A 16,894-nucleotide genomic window follows, 5' to 3' on the forward strand; every position below is an offset into this window, starting at 1 on the left:
CTGTGTTTATCTTGGTTCAGGTCACAAGGTAAGGGCACTAATACTGTCCCAGGTTACATGCAACTTGGGAGACTCAGAAAAACGCTGATGAAGGAACAAGGATCACAAGAATGGTTTCCCAAATTCCCACTATTTAGATAGTAGAAATGAACTCTTTCTGGACATATTTTCATATTTAGATAACCTCATTTTATATGTGAACTCTTCACAAGTGGAAACCAGAATGTAACTAGTAAAGAGCAAAACCGACTAGCACTGTGTAAACTACTCTTCTATGTTCTGCAAGTGCTCTGCCACTGAGCTATAAGCCAGGATGGCCTTTTTATTTCTAGAGGAGATAGGGTCTTACTAAGGTGCCCAGGATGGGATTGTAATGGGAGTCCTCTTGCTTCAGCCTAAGGAGCTGTGAATACAAGTGTGTATTCCATAACCATCCATGGTTACCACAAAATTTTGCAGGGGTGAGGAGGGTATAACCCTGGGATGTATCTGTTATATACATTTTCAATGCTGAGACAGGGTTTTTCTAAGCTGTTAAGATGCTCCCTTTGGGCCCAAACTTGCTATCTTCCTGCCTTGGCTTCCCAGAGTGCTGGGTAACAGGTTTGTGCCACCAAGCAAGGTTTACTTAAATGTGCCTTTCTACAAAGCCAAGAAATCTACTTGTAACATGCCTATTTCATGCTTAAATCTTTTCTATCCTGCAAAATCACCATGGACACTGGCAAGAAAAAAACATAGATTCAAAGTAACAACTTTGAAAACCTCTATTTAATAAATTGTCAGACTATAGAAGAAATAGATTTCTAGGCACATATGAATGACCAAAATGGAGCTAAGAAGATAGCCCAGTAAAAAGCAATGAAATGGTGGCAGTAAATGTAAACAACCAAGTAATTCAGAAATCACTTCTAAAGCCCAAAGAAGGGAGGAAATTATAAAGGTCAGAGCAGAAAACAATGCAATAGAGACTAAGTAAACAATATGAAGAATAAATGAATAACAAAGTTGGTTCTTTGAAAGAATAAATAAAATTGACAGGCCTCTAGCCAACCTTATTAAAAGTAAGGAAAAAACTCAAATTCATGTAATAAGGAATGAAAAAGATGAAATCACAACAGACCCTGTGAAAATACAGAAAATCTCTTTTTAAAACTTCTACTCTCATAGGCTTGATTACACAGAAGAAATGGAGAGATTCCTAGAAATACATGAATTACCAAAACTGGGTCAATAAGATGTAAAACTTCTGAATAACACAATTTCAATTAATGAAATTGAAAATGTAATTAAATCCCTACCAACAAAGAAGACCCCAGGTCTAGACAGATTCACTGTGTAATTCTACAAGAAATTCAAAGAAGATTTAATGCTGACATTCCTCAAACTCTTTGATGAAATTGAAAGGGGAATAATTCTCCCTAACTCATTCCTGGAAGCAAACATTACTCTAATACCAAAACCTTATACCAAACACCCAACCAAAAAAGAGAATTATAGGCCAATCTCCCCAATGAACATAGATGCAAAAATTCTCAATAAAATTTAGGCAAACGGAATGCACCAAATCATCAAGATTATTATACACCATGACCAAGTGGGGTTCATCCCAGGAATGCATTCCAGGAATGCAAGGAACAATGCGTATGTTCAACATACACAAATCAATAAATTTAATCCACCATATCAATAGAGCCAAAAATAAGAACCACGTGATCATTCCTACACATACAGAAAAAACTTTGATAAGGTCCAACACTTACTCATCATAAAAAAAAAACCTTACAGAAAATGGGAATAGATGGTTTTTACCTCAATATGATAAAGGCTATCTATGACAAACCAACAGCCAGCATCATATTAAATGGCCAGAAAATGAAAGCCTCTACCTTAAAATTAGGCACAAGACAAGGATGTCCCTTACCACCACTCCTATTCAACACAGTACTGGAAATACTAGCCAGAGCAATTGGACAAGAGAGAGAAATAAAAGGAGTAAAGACAGGATAAGAGGAAGTTAAATTATCATTATTTGCAGGTGACATGATACTCTACACAGACGACCCCAAAACTCCATTGAAACACTCCTAGGTATAATAAATAAATTCAGTAAAGTAGATGGATACAAATTCAACACTCAAAAATCAATAGCATTCCTATACACTAACAACAAAACCACTGAGAGAAATAAGAGAAGCCATACCCTTTACAATATATATCAACAACAAAATGAAATACTTACGATCTAATCTGAAAAAAGAGACAAAAGATCTGTCCAGGGAAAACTATGATACCCTTAAAAAAAAATTGAAGGGAATCTCAGAAAATTGAAAGACATCCCTTGTTCATGGATAGGAAGAACGAGCATTGTGAAAATGGCCATTCTCCCAAAAGTGTTATATAACTTTAATGTAATCCCAATCAAAATACCATTAGCATATCTCACAGATCTAGAGAAATCACCCCTAAAATTCATCTGAAACCAGAAGAGACCCAGAATAGCAAAGGCAGTTCTAAGCAACAAAGGCAAGGCAGGAGGAACCACAATCCCTGACTTGAAGTTACAGTACAAAGCTACTGTAATAAAATCAGCATGGTATGGAATAAAAACAGATGTAAAGATCAATGGAATACATTAGAAAATACAATAACAAACACACTCAGCCACTTTTTCTTTGATAAGGGGGCCAAACATGTCCACTGGAAGAAAGATAGTTTCTTTAATGAATAGCGCTGGAAAAATTGGCTCTCCATAGGCCAAAAACTAAAACTAGAACCATGCCTGTCACAGTGTACTAAACTAACTAAATGCATGAAAGATCTAAAAAATCTTAAGACAGAAACAGTAAGTTTGTTAGAAAACAAAGTAGGTAGAAATCTTGAATACATAGGGGTAGGTACAGAATTCATGAATAAGACTCAAACTGCATGTGAAATGCTTCACAGAATCAATAACTGGGATCACGTCCTATTAAAGAATTTTTACATGTCAAAAAAATATCCAGCATAGCCAAAAGAAAACCCACAAATTGGAAAAAAAATCTTAGTGAACAGTCCCTCAGACAAAGAACTTCTGTCTAGAATATATAAAGAATTTAAAAAATCAGATGCCCAAATTCAAAGACCCATTCCAAAAATGGGCATCTGAGATGAACACAAACTTCTCAGATGAAGAAATACAAGTGGCAAATAAATACATGAAAGAATTCAGCATCATTGATCATTAGAGAAATGCACATTAAAACAACACTGAGGTTTCATCTCACTCCAGAAAGAATGGCCAGGATAAACAAAACTACCAACAACAAAAGCTGGAGAGGCTGAAGGGAAAAAGGAACACTTCTGCACTGTTGGTGGGGATGTGCAACCACTATGGAGGTCAATCTGGAGATTCCTCAAAAAGCTGGGATTGGACATCCCATTTGACCCAGCTATCCCACTTGTGGGCATATTCCCAGAAGAACTGAAATCATCATGCCACAGTGATACATGTGCAGCCATGTTTATAGGCACAATTTGAAATAGTCAGATCTTGGAAAAACTTAAATGCCCATCAACTGAGGAATCGATAAAAAAGGTGTGATATTTTTTACAAAGGAGTACTACTATGCTATAAAAAATGATCACATTGAGATATTTATAAGTAAATGGATGCAACTTGAGACCATACTCACAAGTGAAATAAATCAAACTCACATAGGATTGGAACAATTGTGAATATTATTGTATAGTTATCTGAGGAACTCTTGAAGATCGTTACATAAAATAACAACCCTAGTTATGCTCCTACCACCTTGTTTTGAAGGCCTATATTTTCAGTGTTCTAGGCTCTTTCTATTGTTGTCTATATGTCTTTTTTGTTTCAGGTTTTTCTAGTAATTTGTTTTGTTTTGTCTTGTTTTGCTTTTCCCTCTAATACAGAAAGGACAGGTATACATGCAGAAACTCATGCATGTGTAGAACTTCTAAAAAGTTCATGAGAGTTGATAATATAATGCATGACGAGATGAACAGCTACTCTGAAGAAATAGACACTAAGGTTACTAGTGCTGATTCCATAGCATCATGATGTGAAATTCAGCAATACTATTATTCTTTGGTCAGAGTGATTTTAGCCTGTTTTGTTTTGTTTAATTTCAACATACATGAAAGTATGGACAGCTATTTTGAAGAGAGTAAGAGACGTTATGGCAGCCATTGTTGACTTCCCTATTGTCTGGTCTTAAAGACCTAAAATGCCTTCATCATCCTGTTCTGATCAGTTCTATACGATTATGTTTTGTATGCATTCATTGTATGTGGCAATATGGACAACTATTTGGAAGAAAACAAGAGAAAAAATGATAGACAGTGAAGATATCCAGTTGTCTTGCTTTGCAATCTGTGTCTTTTATATTGTTGTCTTATGATGTTTTGTTATGTTTAATTTTACCCTCTTTTAAAAAAATCAGCAAAATAGGCCCCCCACAATAAAAGACTCAGTTTTAAAAAGGGCAACTGAAATGAGTCTACTTTTCAGAAGAAATACAAGTAGTCAATAAGTACATGAAAAATTGTTGAAAATCACTGATCATTAAAGCAATCCAAATTAAAAATTAACAGTAAGACTCCAGATTATTCCAGGAAGGATGGTTATCAAGAAATCAAAAACAGCAAATGCTGGAGAGGTTGTGGGAAAAAGAGACCATTTTACATGGTTGGTGGAATGTAAACTAGAATAACCACCATGGGAATCAGTATGGGGATCCCTCAAAAACTAAAGTTAGAAATTCCACTTGTTCTAATTATTTTCTTTCCAGGCATCATCCCAAAACAGTTAAAGAAAATATATTACAGTGATACATGGTTATATGGTTTTTGATCAATTTTTCTTATACTTTTTCACATAATGAGTTCCCAAGTGTAAAGATATATCCAATCTATCAAAATCTATAATGGTTTCTGATTCTTAAGAGACTTTTTCCAAATGTAGAAGTGGAAGATTAGTTTCCTTGGTCTGATTCTCTGATGCCTTTTCTTCAGGGGAGCATATTTTTAACATAATATTCTTCTTAAGAAACCACAAAGTTTGGAAAAAGGGAAAGTAGAAAATTAAAATTTAGCCTGTCTCATTGATGACTTAATTTACATAGCTACTTCTTCCTCAGTGGACTGCAACAAAGAGGTTGAAAAATAATCTACCTTACCTTAAAACAAAGAGAAAAACATGAACCAACACCTTCACTTTATCTGTGTGTAGACTAAACTTATGTTCTAAATTTAAAAATATGTACTAAGTGATCTTTAATATTATAAATCTGTTCCCACATAAAGATATTTTATCTTACCATTTGTTATGGCTTGGGCCTACCTGTCCCCTCAAAGACCCATGCAGTCATAGAGCTTTTTCAAGGTCACTGAATGTAGTTTGTGGTACTGGAATTAAGGGTGTGCCTGCTACATCAATTCACTGATTGGTTTGGCATCACCCTAATCCTAGTAGTCTGGATAAGATAAAAAGTGAAGACCCTATTCAGGTCTTCTGCTGCATTTGATGTCTTCTGGCAACATGCATGTTTGCCCCTCTGCCATGCAGCCCTACCTTGGGCCCAACAGATTACTGACTGAAATCTCTACAAATCATGAGCTAAATAAACCTTTCTTCATTTTACTTTGGGTGCTGGGTATTTTGCCTTATCAATGAGAAACTTAACTAAAATGTCACCCTTTAAACAGCGAATCCTTCATTAAAAAGTCCTTTGTTCTAAAGCTTACTAACTGGAGTATAGGTAGACTTTAAATTACTGAGAGACAAGGTCACCAGTCAGAGTGATTCAAATTTATACCACAAAAGTGTTGCGCATCCATGTGAACTACGTTTGTTAAATCCACTTCTAATATATTCTAATGTTTACTACACAGAGTGGATGAAGTACTTACTGATTTCTTACATTGAAGTAAGAAATTATTGTTTGTACCCTAACACCAAAGTCTCAGTTGGGAAGGTATGAGTCTTTGCAGCTGGGTTGACTTTATGACCGTTCAATGTAGGCAATGGAATTAGCTAGAGACTAGAAAGTACAATTCAATTCTTTTTTTTTAAATTTTATTTAAGGAGAAAAAAAAAGCAGAGAAAGGGCACAAGTTATACAGATTTACAGAAAAAAAATGAACAGTAGGAAATCACTAGTTAATGGATTACATATTGTCATCTTAGAAATAATTGTTCAAGTCACAAAATTAAAGCTTGTAAAGTGGACATTCCATCAATGATACTGCAAACAGATCTGTTCAATGATCCAATAAAACTCTGTGATATCATTTTCTATCTTATACACTTAAATATACATGCAGTTATATAGTTTAGAGCACTTTCTTTTCCTCTCTTTTGTACAATGACTATTACACATTTTGGGTTTCATTGCTCCCACGGTTCTTATTACTTTTTTGGAAGAGAGTAAAACCAAATGTGACATAGCAGAACAGAATCGGTCAAGTCAAAAGGGTGAACATAATAGATAATGTGAAAACATAATACAAGGTGATCAACAATGGTTACCATAATGCCTCCCGCTATCTCTAATAGAATTGCCTATATCGTTAGTTATAATACAATTGAACAAAACAGTAAAGAATAAAACCGACAAAACCAAAACATTGGAGACATTGGAGGTCTTCAAAAGTAGATAAAAGAGAATAGGCGTTATAATGAATCTCATTATCTTCACAGCTGATGCCTAAACTTTTGAACCTGACACTATCCAGCAAAACAGAATAGGGGAGCATCAGTTAAAAACCAGATGGTGAGAGTAATACAGGGCTTTAAATTGAGGTAATGGAAAGTCAAAGTGGGTTACTATAATATATCCTGCTATTTTTTTCCTTTAATTAAAAGGATAAAAATAAAAAAGTAAATAATGGAGTGGAGATTGAGATAAAAGAGGGCATAACAATGAAACAGCGCAGATCAAAACATAACCATTTAAGCAGAATAGTGTTTCACCACCAGATAATCCTGACCTAAAAGTAGTTACCATATTGTCTCTTTCCTTTCTAACAGGACTTAGGACTACATTGCTGAGGCTCTGGGAATGATCACCATTTGTTGTGCATCCAACAGTGGTCATCACTGTTCCACTGGCCCCAACATGAGCTGCTTAACAAAAGGGCTTGAACCTAGACTCCCTTTCTTCGTCATTTAAGAACATTGCACACATGGAAGCACTTTTGCCTTAAATCTAAAACTTAGCCATAAGTTACTATAGATTCTAAGAATAACTTGTTTATAACTGGTTAAAAGTTTTTTCTTTTGGAGGGGGTCTCAGGAATCAAACTCAGGGGTATATGCAGGCCAGCATTTGTGTCACTGAGCCACGTCCTTGGCATGACTGAAATATTTTCAAAAGTAAATATTAAATCATAAACTACTGATTCTAACATGTGAGTCAGAAAAGTCATTTCATTTGGCTTATACTATATTATTAAAGAAAACAAAACAATGTTAAAGTAGGCATATAAATTTACATTTTTACTTACCTGGTCCTGGCTGTTTTCACTGTCATCACGTCTTTTCATATCTTCCTTTGATGTCACTTCTATGTTCAGTTCTTCTGAAAAATTTATATATTTATGTAAAATAAACTACTTAGAACAGATAAAAAGTGAGTTTTTATGAAATAGAAAAACTAATACAAATTTATTTTTATTTTCCAGTTAAGAATTAAATAATTGAATTAATCCTAATTTTTGGATATTTACATAGAAATACTTGTAATTATCCACAAATTAACAAATTATTTGGAAAGATATTAGATATCACTATATTGAAGATATAGGGACCTCTTAGAGCTTCATCATGAATTTACTCCCTAAGCATAGATGGAATGTCAGAAATATTTCAAATACAACAGAAACATATAAATCCACTCTATGCATTATTCTCCCACACATCTTGGCTACTTTTAAACAGCTCAGCATGTTATTATTAAAGGTCTCTAAATTACTATTACCTTTACATGTTTATCAGTGAACACCCTTTTCTTTATGTCATCCACTCTTCTGGCAACATTTTAAAAACTCTTTTAAGACTCAGTTTATAATGTGAATTATTTCTTGATTATGTTTACCTTCTCCACATAAAACAACTGCTTCTTTCTTTGGGGCTCCCTTTCATCAATGTTTCCACTGTATCTTTACCACACAAACAACAAACTTACTTCCTTATTAAACTTTTTGATCCTGTATTGCATGGGACAATCTTTTAAATCTTCTTTGTATACAAGTCTTCCTTCATCTTACTCAAAAACTATTTATGGAATTCTTGCTAAGTGCTAAGCACTGGGGTTTAGAGAGCATAAATAAAAGGTATCGGGAATGGCTTTTCTAGAGGTAATGATGAGCTTAGAATTAGAGTGAGGTTAGCCAGACACAAGGCAGGGAATTGTGGGAGTATGAAAGGTAGCAGCAAGAGAAAAAAATATTAAATGGGAATGATACTGATCTAAAAATAGAGGAATCACAATGGAAAATATCACTAGCTGTTTAGGAATGCCTGAGATCAATGAGGGCAGACAGATGAGAAGGCTGAACATACAGAAGTAGAAGTCAGATCATGCAAGCCTAAAGGTAACTTTGAGATGTTTGCACATCAGTGCTTTGAACAGTGGCTCATGTTCACATCTGTTCCAGAGATCAATCACTCTCAATAGTCAGGAGGATGAATATGATGGCCAAATGAATAAAGGGAGGGAGATGAATTCATAGAAGGAACCAGTGTCAAGTAAAGCTGATACAGGCCTAAACCTCTTAAACAGTTCATAAATTCTATTTCCAGAAATATTCAGATATGCAATCATGAGTACCCATTATAGAATGAATTTTTATTAAATAAATAAATGTATACAACTGCGTCCTTGGAGAACAACACTCTACTAATTATTTTTCAAAAGATATCATTTCACAAAAGAGTTGTGAAATGAACTACTTAGATTTGTTTAACTTGCTTGAGTCTACTCTGTAATTCTTACTTCACCTGTTGCAATGTGGAGGGAACACATTTAGTGTTTTGTGTAAAATGCCCTGCTTCTTGAGGTTACCACGTACATCAACACATAAGAGAAGGGCTGAAGGTGAATTTCAGAGGTAGAGTATGTGCTTAGCATGTGCAGGGATCTGAATTTATTTGAGATTAGTCTCCAGCGAAAAGGTTGGGGAGAAGAAGGCAAGGAGAGCAGGAGATGCAAAGAAGTCACATCTGTGGGGAAATAATTTTGGGTTTATAGCCTATACCCATTAATTTAGGAGATAACTAGTAGTCTATAAGATATGGTAAGGACATATACATTATGTTTCAAGATTTCTTATCAATGTAATCACATGATTAAGGGCACTAATTTAGCTGCTACATAAAGTAGAATACATATCAGGTGACACCAATGAATAGATTGTCCTACTAATTGAATTTAGTGATTTAATTTTTTAGAATGGTAAAGCAAAGAATGGAAGTTAATCTTTATTCACAGGAAAATGCAAGATATGAGATTCCACATAGTGCTAAGAAACCCTTCAGAGGATAACCTTCATATAATATTTACAGTTTGCAACTGTTCAAGTATAGTTTCATTGTAAAAAGTGCTACAAACACAAATCACATTTTAAAAAAGAGTTCTCAGTAGAGAAGCAGACAAACTTGTGCCAAACATAGGACACAAGAAAAATTGATGCGTCCCTCAGCTGCATGCATAGAAGATAAAGGTACCAGGAGCCAAATCCTAAATCCGGAAAGTGCAGCCTTCAGAGGTAGTTTCTGGCACAACATTTTGATCTTGCTCTACATACTTCTCAATCAAGTTTAATGAGACCTTATTCACAGACTCATTCTCACGGTCTCGTAGACCTTCAAGCTTGCCAAACGCCCACATTCTTTGATCATTACACTAAGCTGCTCAGTTTTGCCTAGATTCTAGAAGCCTGAAAAATATTTGAAATGGCATCCAGAAGGACAAAAATAATTTTCCTATCTTTCACAGTTATCAATGGTTCTATTTTACTAGACTGCACAAAGTATAAACCTGGCCAACTGCCCCATCGTTCATGTAGTTGGTCACGGCCCACACAGCTTTCTTCTGAGTCATAAAGTCTTCTGAGTCATAAAGATTGCTGGAGTTCTGCATGCCTCATACATCTGAATATCATTTCCTTTTCCTATGCTTGGGAAGTTTTTCTTAATTATTTATTTGAATAGTCTGTATTTGCTTTGTGTTTACCCCTGCTTCTTCATTCACATTTTTTATTCTTTTTTTAAAATTTTTTTAAAATTTTATTTGGGGAGAAAAAAAGCAGAGAAAGGGTACAAGTTATACAGATTTACAGAAAAAAATAAACAGTAGGAAATCACTAGTTAATAGATTACATATTGTCATCTTAGAAATAATTGTTCAAGTCACAAAATTAAAGCTTGTAAAGTGGACATTCCAACACTGAGACTGCAAACAGTTCTGTTCAATGATCCAACAAAACTTAGTGATATCATTATCTATCTTATACCTTTAAATATACATGCAGTTATATCATTTAGAGCACTTTCTTTTCCTCTCTTTGGTACAATGACAATTACACATTTTGGGTTTTGTTGCTCCCACAGTTCTTATTACTTTTTTTTGGAAGGGAGTAGAACCAAATGTGACATAACAGCAGAGTCGGTCAATCAAAAGGGTGGACATAATAGATAATGTAAAAGCATAATACAAGGTGATCAACTATGGTTACCATAATGTCTCCCACTATCTCTAGTAGAATTGCCTATATCATCAGTTATAATAAAATTGAACAAAACAGTAAAGAATAAAACCAACAGAACCAAAACATTGGAGACATTACAGGTGTTCAAAAGTAGATAATAGTCAATGAAAATGGGTGTCATAATGAATCTCACTATCTTCAAAGCTGTTGCCTAAACTTTCAAACCTGGTACTATCAAGCAAAACAGAATAGGGGACATCAGTCAAAAACCAGATGGTGAGAGTAATACAGGGCTTTAAATCAAGATAATGAAAAGTCAAAGTGGGTTACTATAATATATCCTGCTATTTTCTATTTATTTTCCCTTAATTAAAAGGATAAAAATAAAAAAGTAAATAATGAAGTGGAGATTGAGATAAAAGAGGGCATAACAGCCAAACAGCGCAGATCAAAACATAACCATTTAAGCAGAATAGTGTTTCACCACAAGATAATCCTGACATAAAAGTAGTTACCATATTGTCTCTTTCCTTGACATCTTTGAGTATAACTTTGTATACTGTAGCATCAAATATATCAAAACAATGTAAAACCATTTAAGAGAATGACAGCATTGCAGGGTATTTAGAATCAACTAACAGAAAATGAACAATGGTTTCTGTATAATCTCCTTGTCTTTAAAAGTCTTTGCTTATACTATCATACATAATAAAATCCAATAAGATACAACCTGTTTAGACCAATGGAGACAGAAGAACCAAAAGCTTGATGAGACTTCAAAACAAGATGATACTAAATCAGTATTACCTATTAAGACATCATTTTCTCCAAAATAGCTGTTCCTATCATCCAATCTTCTCTGCCTCATTTCTGTTGAGCTCTTTTTCTGTTATTAGTTGTCAGTTTGTCTTCTTCATTTTGTTTTCTGCTCCATTCATTGTGGCCTCTCTGCCGCTACTTCTGGATTTTTTGTATTTTTCCTTTTCAGAATATCTTGCAGTGTTCTCTGTAGAGTTGAATTGGTGGTTGCATATTCCCCTAGTTCCTCTTTATCCTGGAAGCACCTTGTTTTTCCATCAATTTCCAGGGACAGTTGTGCAGGATATCTCAATCTTGGCTGGAGATTATTATCTTTCAAAGCTTGAATTATTTCCCCCCACACTCTTCGTGATTTGATGGTTTGTACAGAGAAATCTGCTGTAATTCTGATGGGTGTTCCCTTGTAAGTGGTCTGTTTCTTGTCTCTGACAGCTTTTAATATTCTGTTCTTGTATTGAATTTCTGGAATTGTTATTATTATATGCCTGGGTGTTGCTCTGTTTGGGTTGTAGGTGGCTGGGGTTCTGTATGCTTCATACAACTGAGTATCTTTTGGTAAATTAGGAAAATTCTCCTGGATTATTTCTGTGAGTAGCTTTTGTAGTTCATTTGTTTGTGTCCCTACTTCTTCTTTTATGTTCTTAATTCTTAAGTTATGGATCATCTTATCATCTTCTAGTCTTTGTATTATTGCTGTTTGTTTCTTTGTTACTTTTAAGAAGTTTTTCGTTTCATTCTCCCATATTACAAATCTGCCCTCCAGTTCAGATAGTCTGTCCTTAGTTTCTTTCAAGCTGTTATGCCAGTTTTCGATAGACTTTTTAGTTTCCTGGTAGTCTCTTTGAACCTGCTTCACGTATTCTATGCTTTCTCTTTTTTCTCCATCAAACAATTCTCCCCTCTTTTTCTGTTCTTCCATTCCACCATCCGTTTTTTCTTGGGTGGTGCTTAGCATTTCTCTAACTATTCTGCTTATGTCTAGCTTCAGGCCATTAATAATTTCATTCCTGAATTCATCTATGAAGCTCTCTAGATGGCGCTTTATGTCTATTGGTGCAGTGTCCGCTCTTGCCTGTTTCTCAGGATTGGAGGCCGAAGGGCCTTTCTTATTGCTCCCTCTTCTCATATTCTTTGTTCCTTATATATGCAAGCGTATATAGGAGGCCCATCTTCCCTCCCTGTCAGCTACAGCCTGATCGAATTGCGCCGGCTAGGTGTTCCCGCCCACCGCAGCACACCAGGAAGTTGCAGACCAGGCAGCCTACACGGGGCCCACCCCTCCAGGCCACCCTCAGGCTCTGGGATCTGGGTTGTGCTAGCCTACTGGGTCTCGGCCAGCAGCGTCACGTAGGCTAGGCACTTCTCACCAATCTCGCTTGAGAGGGGGATAGGTGGCTGAAGTCGCTGCAGCGCCCCGCTCCCGCAAGTCTGCCCAGTCCCAGAATGTCCTCTGTTGGAGTCTCCTGGACCGTGGGAGAGTCCCAGTTTTCCCTCACTCACCAGAGTTGGATGCATGGCTCCCCGCCCGTGCTGTTTTTAACTCCCTTCGCTGATTCCTGTTCTCAGAGCTTCCGTGCGTCTCTCTCCCTGCTGAGCCAATGTAGACACAGCCGCCATGCGGTGGGAAATCCAAATCGCAGCTTCCAATGGCGCAGGCTTCAGCTTCCACACTGAGGCTTTTCTGTTCCTGTTATAGCACCAGGATTGCATTCCAAGTTGGTTTCTCTCAGCCCGTTCTTGGGTCAGCAGGGCATATCTCCACTTGTTTATGAGTCCTTACTCCGCACCATTCATGAATTTTTAGCTGGGTCTTTCAGAGAGCCTCTGTAGCTGCTGCTATCTGTCCGCCATGTTCTCCCAGAAGCCCCACATTTTTTATTCTTAAGTTATAGATCCTGTTGTCATTTTCTAGCCTTTGTATTGCTATTTCCTGTTTCCTTGTTACTTTTAAGAGACCTTTCCTTTCATGATCACATATTGCAAGCCTGTCTTCAAGTTTTCATAGTCTATCTTTAGTTTCTTTCAGGCAGTTTTGCAATCTTTCAATGTAGTTTTTAATTTCCTGGTAGTATCTTTCAATATGTTTCATGTATTCTACACTTTTTTATATTCTTCATCAAAGGTTTATCTCCTTTTTCTGTGACCCTCTATTCTTCCATCTGTGTCTTCTTGAGACATGCTTAGCATTTATTTTATTAGTCTTCTTATATCTTGCTGTACTTGTATTATTATTTCTCTTTTGAGGTCTTCTATAATGTCACAAAGATATTTCTTTATGTCAGCTGATGCTGTTTCCAATACTTCATGTCTGCTATCCTTGATCTCTTCTGTAATTACTTCTCCTAGACCCATACTGTTTGAATTGGTAGCTGAAGACACATTTTTCTTTCTTTCTCTTGTTATGTTTCTGGTTTCTTCCCGACAAGTGCATAGTGTGGGTCCCAGGCCCTTTCTGTATTGGTTATGATTTCTTTGAAGTCAATGGCGAGGGATTTCTGCCCTCTCCCATTTGCTGTTGATCAGTGAGGTACAAGCAGGGGTAGTGCAGGCTGGCCCCTCCCCTCTGAGCCAGTCAACCATGTGAGTCTTCACCATCTTAGTTTGTACTGCACAGATGGAACTGGCTCAGGACTGTTTCAGGGGCAACTTCATCCCTGGCTATTGGGTCCTGTTCCAGGGGCATGACCCAGTTGAAGCAGTTCCCACCAATCTGCTCTGCATCAGGAGAGGCCAAATGAAGCAACTACAGTTCCGGATTCAGGCCCATCCTGCCTGATTCCAGCATGTCACCCAGCTGATCACCACCTCCTGCAGGAGGACCAAATTCCAAGCACTCACCACAGGCTAGTGTAGATCTCCATGCCAGCTCCATTCTCTGTTGTTACACACCCTCCTGCTAAGGTACTCAGGCTCAAAAACCCCCAACTTCAGCAGGACTGTGAGTTGTTGGACTCCAGGGTGCCTAGGGCAATGTGGGAGCACTTCTGTTGAATGAAAGTGCATCTGGATTCAGGGTTCCACCCATGTTTTTCTTTCATTTTTCCTTGGCTTTTTCCTGAGTCATGAGAATCCCTCTCCTTTTTTCTGGTCTTCTCCATGGCATTAAATTCTAGCATCTTAGCTGTTTCTCTCAGAGAGCCTCGCTATCTTGCTACTTATTGATCTGCCATCTTCCCCCCTAGTCTATATTTCTCTTTTGAGTATCTGTTCTTACTTCTGAGGCTTCCTCAGATCCACATGAACTAATATTCATTGCCATTTCATTTTGGTATGGTATTTTCCATTGTTCTTGAAGCTGTTCAGCTATGCAGCCAGTGAATTAGTATTTTCACTGTTGAAAATGGTTATGAGACACAGATAGCTGTGAAGGGACAGCATGGGAAACTGAGGGCCTCATCAACAGGAGGTAAGGTGCTCTCAAAATTTCCACAGAGGTAGAGCTCATAAACGTTGGGTCAGTATTATTTTTATGTGCCACAGCAAGCTCTTTGCTATCCCTGAAAGCCCTAGAAGTTTCTCCATTTCTGACCTAGACCTAGACACAAACAAGTACCAACAAGTGCAGAGTGCTAGGAGACAGGAAAAGAAAGCATAATGAAAATATACCCTTTTTCTTTAGAAACCACATTATCGGATTTAAAAATTTGAAGATAAGTGGAAGAAAACAGGAGACATAAGAGTTTAAAAGACAATTCACTGTGAAAAATCTCTTTGTCATATGGCTTTCATGGACTTCCCATACTGTAGGAATGGTGGTTTAACAGTGAATTAAAATCTATGGAGTATAACGTTGTAAGAGGACCAATCATACCAAAGGTTATCTGTCATTTCACGCTTTTTCTTTCTTGTTGGGGCATAGCACAGTGAGGTTTTCAGGTATATAATGTATCACATGTCTCAGTTCAAATGATTCATGAATCACAGCTCTAATGGATGCTGGCATATGTGCTGCATGTTGCTATTTTGCCACTTGTTTGTTTCTTTGTTGTGATACCTAAGGTTGAACTCCTAAACTTGCACTTGCCAGGCAGATATGTATCTTGCTGAGCTAAATCCCTGCTCACTGTATTTTGCCTCACTAAGATCCAGTTTCTACTAGTGTCAATAGAGTCAACATACTTATAAAAAAAGCTTCTGTATAATCTGTAAGAAAACTTCCTACTACTCAAGGAATTCAGGCCTAAGATTCATAATCACTGTTTTGAATAACTGTATCTACCAGTCATTAAGGAATGATTGTAGACTACCTTCTTAATAATCAAAATATGAGACACCATACATACATACTTGTAAGAGTCTGCTTTTGAGAAAATCTATCTGCTTGCAATCAAGAACATATCAATACTGAGATGAAATAAAGTGGAAACACAGTGGGCTTGTTCGTAAGGAAAGCTTAGTCTAGGTAAACATTAGACTTACTGGAAGCACTTTTCCTCACTGTGGTGAACTGAGAGATGTGATGGTGGGGACCAGTGAACCTCTTGCCACAGCCTCCTGAGTTAACTGGGACTCAGGAAGGTGCCAGAAGGATCAACTCTCCAGCAAGCACCCACAAACTTGAAAACAACTCGGAATTTTATAGTAAGTTTTGTGGATACCTGTGAAGTACCCCGGGTCCAAGCTGGTAACATAGGGTATTGAGACATAAGTAAACAACACATTAAAAGTTGTTTTCTCTTATGCATATCAGCACTCTATTTGCAAGTATGGACAGCAATAATTACATCTGCACTGTTAATGTCAAAGCCTTCCAAAGATTTGGAGAAAAAAACTGACATGATTCTGGGCACATCAAACACTTTAAGGTACTGTGATTTTTCCAGAGTCATCTGTATTGCTTCATTTACCTAGTTGGAATGGCTGTATAACTTTCATTCTTACTGCTTTCTTCACAACAGAATCTTTTTCTTCCATGGCAGCCTGAATGGGTTTTAAAGTAAAATGGTTAGTAAACACTCCACGGCTCCAAACTATGCAGTTAATTCAGAACACAAATATACAGTCATTACCTTCCCATGAAGATGTGTGTCACCTGATTCTGTAAAGGAAAAAGGAAAAATAAACTTTATAAAGAAATATGGGAAATCCAAAGACACATTCTTGTACTGTGAGGCTTTGGCTGAATCTTCATGCTTTGCTTTGGAAACCCAAATCATGCAACACAGTGAGGAAAACTGCCTGACACAAACACAGGTCTGATATTCATCAGTTTTTACCCAGTAAGGTTGACTCACCAGATTCTGGGAATGCTGGTGGACTCTTCATCACGGATTCTGCCAGAAGTGGATGTTGATGGCCAAGCATCAATTTCTCAGATCTCTTCAGAGTCTCATTAGACTCAGTGAAACTCCAATCT

The 16,894-nt window shown here is 36.8% G+C and overlaps 1 protein-coding gene across 1 annotated transcript in view; it reads right to left on the minus strand.

Moving 5' to 3' along the window:
- LOC134474785 (protein Hook homolog 3-like) overlaps positions 1–7,578 on the minus strand; it is a 36,085-nt gene extending 28,507 nt beyond the window's left edge. The window contains exon 1 of the mRNA XM_063243459.1: positions 7,516–7,578. The gene's annotated coding sequence lies outside the window, so the exon portion shown is untranslated. The remainder of the gene's footprint in view (positions 1–7,515) is intronic.
- Between the last annotated feature and the right edge of the window lie 9,316 nt (positions 7,579–16,894).

The sequence above is a fragment of the Cavia porcellus genome, unplaced genomic scaffold, assembly GCF_034190915.1.
Source record: "Cavia porcellus strain 051 isolate PalLab524CR breed Dunkin Hartley unplaced genomic scaffold, mCavPor4.1 scaffold_38, whole genome shotgun sequence".
In the NCBI taxonomy this organism is placed as follows: Eukaryota; Metazoa; Chordata; class Mammalia; order Rodentia; family Caviidae; genus Cavia; species Cavia porcellus.